Genomic DNA, 7,791 nt, shown 5'->3' on the forward strand with positions numbered 1-7,791 from the left:
AGCTACGTGTGTGTATGTGTGTATGTGTGTGCGAGTCACTCGGTCCTGTCTGACTCTTTGCGACCCCATGGACTGTAGTCCCCCAGGCTCCTCTGTCCATGGGGTTCTCCAGGCAAGAATACTGGAGTGGGTAGTCATTCCCTTCTCCAGAGGATCTTCCTGACTTAAGGATCAAACCCAGGTCTCCTGCATTGCAGGCATATTCTTTACCATCTGAGCTACCAGGGAAGCTGAAGCTACTTACAGAGAGGTTAGAAACCTTCTGTCAGAGACCTGTAAGAATAATAATAACTACCTAGTTACGTGCCTGGTGCCTGGCACATGAATTCACCAGATTCTGCAGCAATCCCATTGGGTCAGTGCTATTATTATCCCCAGGTAAAGAAGCTGTGTTCAGAGTTGGGGAAGCCACTGGTGCAATATTATGCAGCAAAGTAAATGGCAGTGGGGGCAAAACCTCCATCTGGTGGGTAACTCTGCCTCTTGGACACACACTTTCAAGGAGGGACTGGGTGGGCCCACTTTTAGAGCCTTCCTCAAGGCCTCTCAAGGATTCTTGTGTTTAATTTGTAATATTAAACACATAAGTTGTGTTTTTTAAGTTGACATAAAGCTGTGTCAACTTCTTACAGATGAACGTGGATGCTGTTTGTCACTGGCTACCATCAGTGGGGGCTTCCAGTGAGTTACAAATAAGGCTCAAAAGCCACTCGGCAGAAGTCCCTAGTGTCCTCCCTTCAGGGCCAGGGGCTTTATTCAAAAAGGGAGCCATCTTGTGCGCAGTTCTCATCTGCAGGGTAGGAGGCAGTGCCCTTCATTTTTTTTTTTTAAAGATTTATTTAATTTTATTTTTTGGATGCATGCTGGGTCTTCATTGCTGCATGCAGGCTTTCTCTAGTTTCAGTGAGTGCAGTTACTCTTCGTTGTGGTGTTCAGGCTTCTCATTGCAGTGGCTTCTCTTGTTGGGTAGCACAGGCTCTAGGCACCCAGGTTTCAGTAGTTGCATCAGGCAGTCTGAGTAATTGTGGCTCACAGGCTTAGTTTCTCCTCAGCACGTGGGATCTTCCTGAACCAGGGAACGAACCGGTGTCCATTGCATTGCAAGGCAGATTCTTAACCACTGGACCATCAGGAAAGCCCCGTTCTTTTCTTTTTTTCAATTGAAGTATAGGTAATTTACAATGTTTCAGGTATATAGCAAAGTGATTCAGTTACTCTTTTTCAGATTCTTCACCATTATAGGTACAAGATGTGGTTCCCTGTGCTATAAAGTAGGTCCTTGTGGTTTATCTATTTTACACATAGTACTGTGTACCTGTTAATGCCAAATTCCTAATTTATCCCTCTCCGCATGTCCTGTTTGTTAGCCGTAAGTTTGTTTTCTATGTCTATGAGTCTATTTCTGTTTTATAAATAAGTTCACTTTAATCATTTTTTTATTCCACATGTAGGTGATTTCTATGATATTTGCTTTTCTCTGTCTGACTTACTTTACTTAGTATGATAATCTCTGGTCCAGCCATGTCACTGCAAATGGCATTATTTCATTATTTTTATGGCTGAGTAATATTCCATTGTGTATACATCACATCTCCTTTATACATTCATTCAACCTGAAGGACATTCAGGTTGCTTCCATGTCTTGGCTATTGCAAATAGTACTGCTATGAACACTGGGGTGTGTGTATCTTTTCAAATTAGAGCTTCTGACTTTTCTGGATATATGCCTGGGAGTAGGATTGCTGACTCATATGATAACTCTTTCTCTTTTTTTTTTTTTGTAGTTTTTCAAGGAATCTCCATGCTGTTTTCCATAGTGGCTGTACCAACGTAATTCCCATCAACAGTGTAGGAGGGGTCATTCATTCTTGATTTTGTAATTTTCACACTTGGGATTCCCATCTGTCTACAATCCCATTTTTACAAATGAAGACACCAGCTTGAGAGATATAGACATGCACGTGTCTGAGCATAAAATATAAGTGGCCAAAAAGCATATGAAAAGGTATACCTAACCCATTTGTGATGAGGGATATTGTTGGGTGTAGGGAAACATGTGGTCTTATTTATTAATACTGTTGGTAGAGAGTGTAAATCTTATGGCCTCCTTAGCAAATAACCAGGCAATACCCACTGAAAATTTAAATTTGCATATCCTTCCATCCAGTAATAATACATCTAGGATTTATCCTACAAACGTGTCAAGAAAAATTAACCTTAATTTTCTCCTTCAATAGGGGATTAATTAAGTTACCTATGATAGAATCCTTACTATGAAAGATTCTACAGTCTTTAAAAAGAAAAGTATAGTTCTAAATTAACATGTAAAGATGTCCCTGATATATTGACATGTAAAACAGCAAGTTGAAGCAAAAAACAGTATGCTTCTCTTTATGAAAAGAAAACACATAATTTTAAAAAATTATTTGAGTAATTAAAAAAATTTTTTATTGGAGCTCCATTTTCACCCAGTTTCCTGGGTTACATGGGATGTCTTCCCTATATTTGGCACATACTTAGCCATCTCATCCTCTGTCGTCCCCTTCTCCTTCTGCCCCCAATCCCTCCCAGCATCAGTCTTTTCCAAAGAGTCAACTCTTCGCATGAGGTGGCCAAAGTACTGGAGTTTCAGCTTTAGCATCATTCCTTCCAAAGAAATCCCAGGGCTGATCTCCTTCAGAATGGACTGGTTGGATCTCCTTGAAGTCCAAGGGACTCTCAAGAGTCTTCTCCAAGCATCACTGACTCGATGGACATGAGTCTGAGTGAAATCCAGGAGTTGGTGATGGACAGGGAGACCTGGCGTGCTGTGATTCATGGGGTCGCAAAGAGTTGGACACAACTGAGCGACTGAACTGAACTGACTGACTGAACTGAAGCACTTAATAAACATGAGCTGAGGGATTTCCCTGGTGGCTCAGTGGTAAAGAATCTGCCTGTCAATGCAGGAGACATGGGTTCCATCTCCGGTCTGAGAGGATCCCACATGCCACAGAGCAACTAATCCTGTGTACCTGCACCACAACTAAGGAGCCTGTGCTCTAGAGCCTGGGAAACACAACTACTGACCCCATGTGCCTCAATTACTGAAATGTGTGCCCTAGAGCCCATGCTCTGCAACAAGAGAAGCCCCTGAAATGAGATGCCTGCTTACCTCAACTAGAGAGTAGCCTGCACAGCAACAAAGACACAATACAGCCAAAAATAAATACTTAAATAAATAAAATTATTAAAAAGAAACATGAGCTGTTATTATAGCGCCACAGTCCTTTTCAGAGTCTCATCCTCAGGGCACTCTTCTTCCCTTACATTCAAATATTCAGCCTCTGGCCCCATTTAGGGACTCAGTCTGCCAGGGCCAACCACCACACATAGAGAGCTTCCAGCAGAAGCCCTAGATATGGCAGAGCAGAGATAAGCCATCTACTCTGTACCCTGTCTGAATTTCTGACCTGGGAAATCCATGAGCATATTAAATTATTACTTCACTGAATTTTGGGGTAATTTGTTACATGGTCGGAGAAGGCAATGGCACCCCACTCCAGTACTCTTGCCTGGAAAATCCCATGGACAGAGGAGCCTGGTAGGCTGCAGTCCATGGGGTCGCTAAGAGTTGGACACGACTGAGCGACTTCCCTTTCACTTTTCACTGTCCTGCACTGGAGAAGGAATGGCAACCCACTCCAGTGTTCTTGCCTGGTGAATCCCAGGGACAGGGGAGCCTGGTGGGCTGCCGTCTATGGGATCGCACAGAGTCGGACACGACTGAACTGACTTAGCAGTAGCAGCAGCAGTTGTTACCTGGTTACAGTAACTTTAAACACTCCTTCATTAGGATGTGAGCTCTATGAGGGCTGGAGCTTTATCTCCTTTACATCTTGGTGCCCAGTATTGATAGCATAGGAGCTAGCACAAAATAGCTGCTCCATGAACACTTGTTGAAATAGAGAAGGTATCGTTCTCAGAAATAGAGAAGGTATCTTTCTCATTATTCTCTATAAAATAACTCATACAATTTGTCCTAAGGAGTTAAGGGCTGAAGTGTCCCTTTGCAAGGGTTGTTTATATTTTAGAAGGGAAATTTTGATTCCCTGGAGTAAACCTCAAGGTGGAGATTCTGGGGCTGGGGGAGGGTGTGGCTTACCAAGAAGACCCCACACACATACATACATGCATGACTTCCAGTCTGGCTTTGGTGTTGGCAGCTGGACATGCTGATCTTACTCAGGCCACACTCACATGAGTGTGACAGGTCATCCATTCCCAGGGGCTGAGCAGTATTTGGAGTAACCCCTTATTCTCAAAGGGTAGTTTGGTTGCAGGGTCTGGTCTACAAGATGACAAAGGGGCCTTGGGGAGAAACAGGCAGAGCTGGCAGGGGACAGATGCTTGTCCTGGGAATTCTGGAACTGGATGCTGGTTCAGGGGAGAGAATGGCCACAATAGCTCCCCCAATTCACAAGCCCCTGTGCCTACTTTTCCTATGCCTAGAAAGGCAGCACTTCTTCAACAAGGCCTGGTACCACCTACGTGTAACTCAGTTTTCAAATGAGAGGTTGTCCCCTCCAAAACTCCTTCCCTGAACCCCACAGTCTAAATGAAGACCCCTCCTTTGTGCTACACAACTGTCTGTGCTTATCTTTACCAAAGCCTTGGCTTCCTGGTCTGGAAATTGTTTACTCATCTTAAAAGTAGTATCTGCCTCATAGGGTGGTTTGGAAGATTAAATGAGAATAAAGTTCAGAGTCAGGGTTCAGTAAAAATGATGACTGTTGTTGTTGTTACTGTTGCTATCGGATTTACCCCAGGGCTTCCCTGATAGCTCAGTTGGTAAAGAATCTGCCTGCAATGCAGGAGACCCTGGTTCTATTCCTGGGTCGGGAAGATCTGCTGGAGAAGAGATAGGCTACCCACTCCAGTATTCTTGGGCTTCCCCTGTGGCTCAGCTGGTAAAGAATCTGACTGTAGTCCGGGAGACTTTGGTTCGATCCCTGGGTTGGGAAGATCCCCTGGAGAAGGGAAAGGCTATCCACTCCAGTGTTCTGGCCTGGAGAATTCTATGGACTGTATAGTCCATGGGGTTGCAGAGTTGGACACGACTGAGTGACTTTTACTTTCATAGGGTTTATCCCACAGGATTAAAACCACCTATATTTTTGTCTTGGGATTATTAATATGGTCCCAAATAAAAACCAAAATGAGCTTCCATTTCATACCTACTAGGATGGCTATTTAAAAAAAAAAGACAAACATTGGTCAGAATGTGGAGAAGTCAGAATCCTCTTACACTTCTGGTGAGAATGTAAAATGATGCAGATCTTTTGGAAAACAGTTTGTCAGTTATCCAAAACGTTCAACAGAATTTTCATATGACACATCAATTCTACTCCTAGGTATCTACCCAGAGAAATGACAACACAGGCCCACACAAAGACTTGCATGTGAATATTCATAGCAGCCTTACTTACAATAGCCAAAAAGTGGAAACAGCATTATGGTTGTCAATTAACTGATGAATGCATAAACAAAATATGGCATATCCACATAATAGGATACTATTCAGCAATAACAAGGAACAAAATATTGACACACAGTACAGCATGGATGAACTTTAAAGGCATGCTAAGTGGAACATACATTGTATATAATTTCACTTTCATGAAATGTCCAAAAAAGGCAAATCTATAGAGATAAGTAGATTACTGTTCATATAGGGCTGGGAGTAGAACTAAGGGTTGACAGTAAATGGACACTAAGTTTCTTTATGGGGTGATAAAAATATTCTAAAATTAATTTGTGGAGATGGTTGCCTAACTATAACCTATAGAGTGATGGTTGCATAACTTATAGAGTTATGGTTGTATAACTATAACTAATGTACTAAAGATCATTGACTTGTACTCTTGAAATGAGTGAATTTGATGGTATAAAAGTTATATGGCAATAAAGCTTTTTTTATAAGAAAGGAAAGGATTGCTAGTGACCAATATTTTATTGTAAGTGTGGGAAAATAAGTAAGTGCAAGAATTTTCCTGGAAAACAATCTCTCCATGTATATAAAAATCTAAAACATTCACATCATTTGACCTAACACTTTTACTTCTAGAAATTTATTCTAAGGAAATGGCTAGTTGGGCAGTTCGGTTCAGTTTAGTCGCTCAGTCATGTCCGACTCTTTGCGATCCCATGGACTGCAGCAAGCCAGGCCTCTCTGTCCATCACCAACTCCTGCAGTTTACTCAAACTCATGTCCACTGAGTCGGTGATGCCATCCAACCATCTCATCCTCTGTTGTCCCCTTCTCCTCCAGCCTTCAATCTTTCCAAGCATCAGGGTCTTTTCAAATGAGTCAGTTCTTCGCATCAGGTAGCCAAAGTATTGGAGTTTCAGCTTCAGCATCAGTCCTTCCAATGAATATTCAGGACTGATTTCCTTTAGGATGAGCAGAGACAAAGATATTTCCTACAGCATTGTTTAGAATATTAAATATTTTGAAAGCAATCCAGATATCCTCTAATAGGGAATTGTTTATATAAGTATGGAAGTTTATATAGCTCTTAAAAAGCATGAAATACAGAAACCTTTTTTCATGAAGATGGTGGCGAAGGCGAAGAAGGAAGCCCCTGCCGCTTCTAAAGCCGAAGCCAAACAAAAGGCTTTGAAGGCCGAGAAAGCAGTATTCAAAGGCATCCACATCCACCAAAAGAGAAGATCCAGATGTCACCCACCTTCCTGGCATCAGCCAAACACTGTGGCTCAGGAGGCAGCCCAAATATCTTCGGAAGAGTGCCCCTGCTGCTGCCGCTGCTGCTAAGTCGCTTCAGTTGTGTCCGACTACTTGACCACTAGGCCACCATCAGATTCCCCCTCACCACCGAGTCAGCCATGAGGAAAATAGAAGACTACAACACACTGGTATTCATTGTGGATGTCAAGGCTGACAAGCACCAAATTACACAGGCTGTGAAGAAGTTCTATGACATCCATGTGGCTAAGGTCAACTCCTGATCAGGCCTGATGGAGAAAAGAAGGCATATGTTCAACTGGCTCCTGACTATGATGCTTTGAATCTTGCCAACAAAATCGGGATCATGTAAACTGAGTCCATCTGGCTAATTCCAAATATAAAAGTTTTCACTATTAAAAAAAAAAGAAAGCATGAAGTACATCTCCATATATTGACATGGAAATATGTTCATTAATACATGTTTTTATGGAAAATTTTCAACATACACAAAGGTGGACAGACTAGATTACAATAAGTTCTCATATCTCCATTCAGTTCAGTTCAGCCGCTCAGTTATGTCCTTTAGGATTGACTGGTTTGATCTCCTTGCCATCCTAGGGACTCTCAAGAGTCTTCTCCAAACCACAGTTCAAAAGCATCAATTCTTCAGTGCTCAGCTTTCTTTATGGTCTAATTCTCATATCAGCTCAGTTGGTAAAGAATCCACCTGCAATGCAGGAGACCCTGGTTCGATTCCTGGGTCGGGAAGATCTGCTGGAGAAGGGATAGGCTACCTATTCCAGTATTCTTGGATTTCCCTTGTGGCTCAGCTGGTAAAGAATCTACCTGCAATGTGGGACATCTGGGTTCAATCCCTGGGTTGGGAAGATCCCCTGGAGAAGTGAAAGACTTCCCACTCCAGTATTCTGGCCTGGAGAATTCCATGGACTGTATAGTCCATGGGATTGCAAAGAGTTGGACACAACTGAACAACTTTTGCTTTCACTTTCTCACATCCATACATGATTATTGGAAAATCCATAGCTTTGACTAGATGGACCTTT

At 42.5% G+C, this 7,791-nt stretch overlaps 1 pseudogene; it reads left to right on the top strand.

Annotated features, from left to right (window-relative positions):
* The first annotated feature begins 6,589 nt into the window (after window positions 1-6,589).
* LOC104996189 lies at window positions 6,590-7,097 on the top strand (annotated as a pseudogene).
* Window positions 7,098-7,791: the final 694 nt, after the last annotated feature.

This window comes from Bison bison, unplaced genomic scaffold, assembly GCF_000754665.1.
Source record: "Bison bison bison isolate TAMUID 2011002044 unplaced genomic scaffold, Bison_UMD1.0 scf7180017864291, whole genome shotgun sequence".
Lineage (NCBI taxonomy): Eukaryota > Metazoa > Chordata > Mammalia > Artiodactyla > Bovidae > Bison > Bison bison.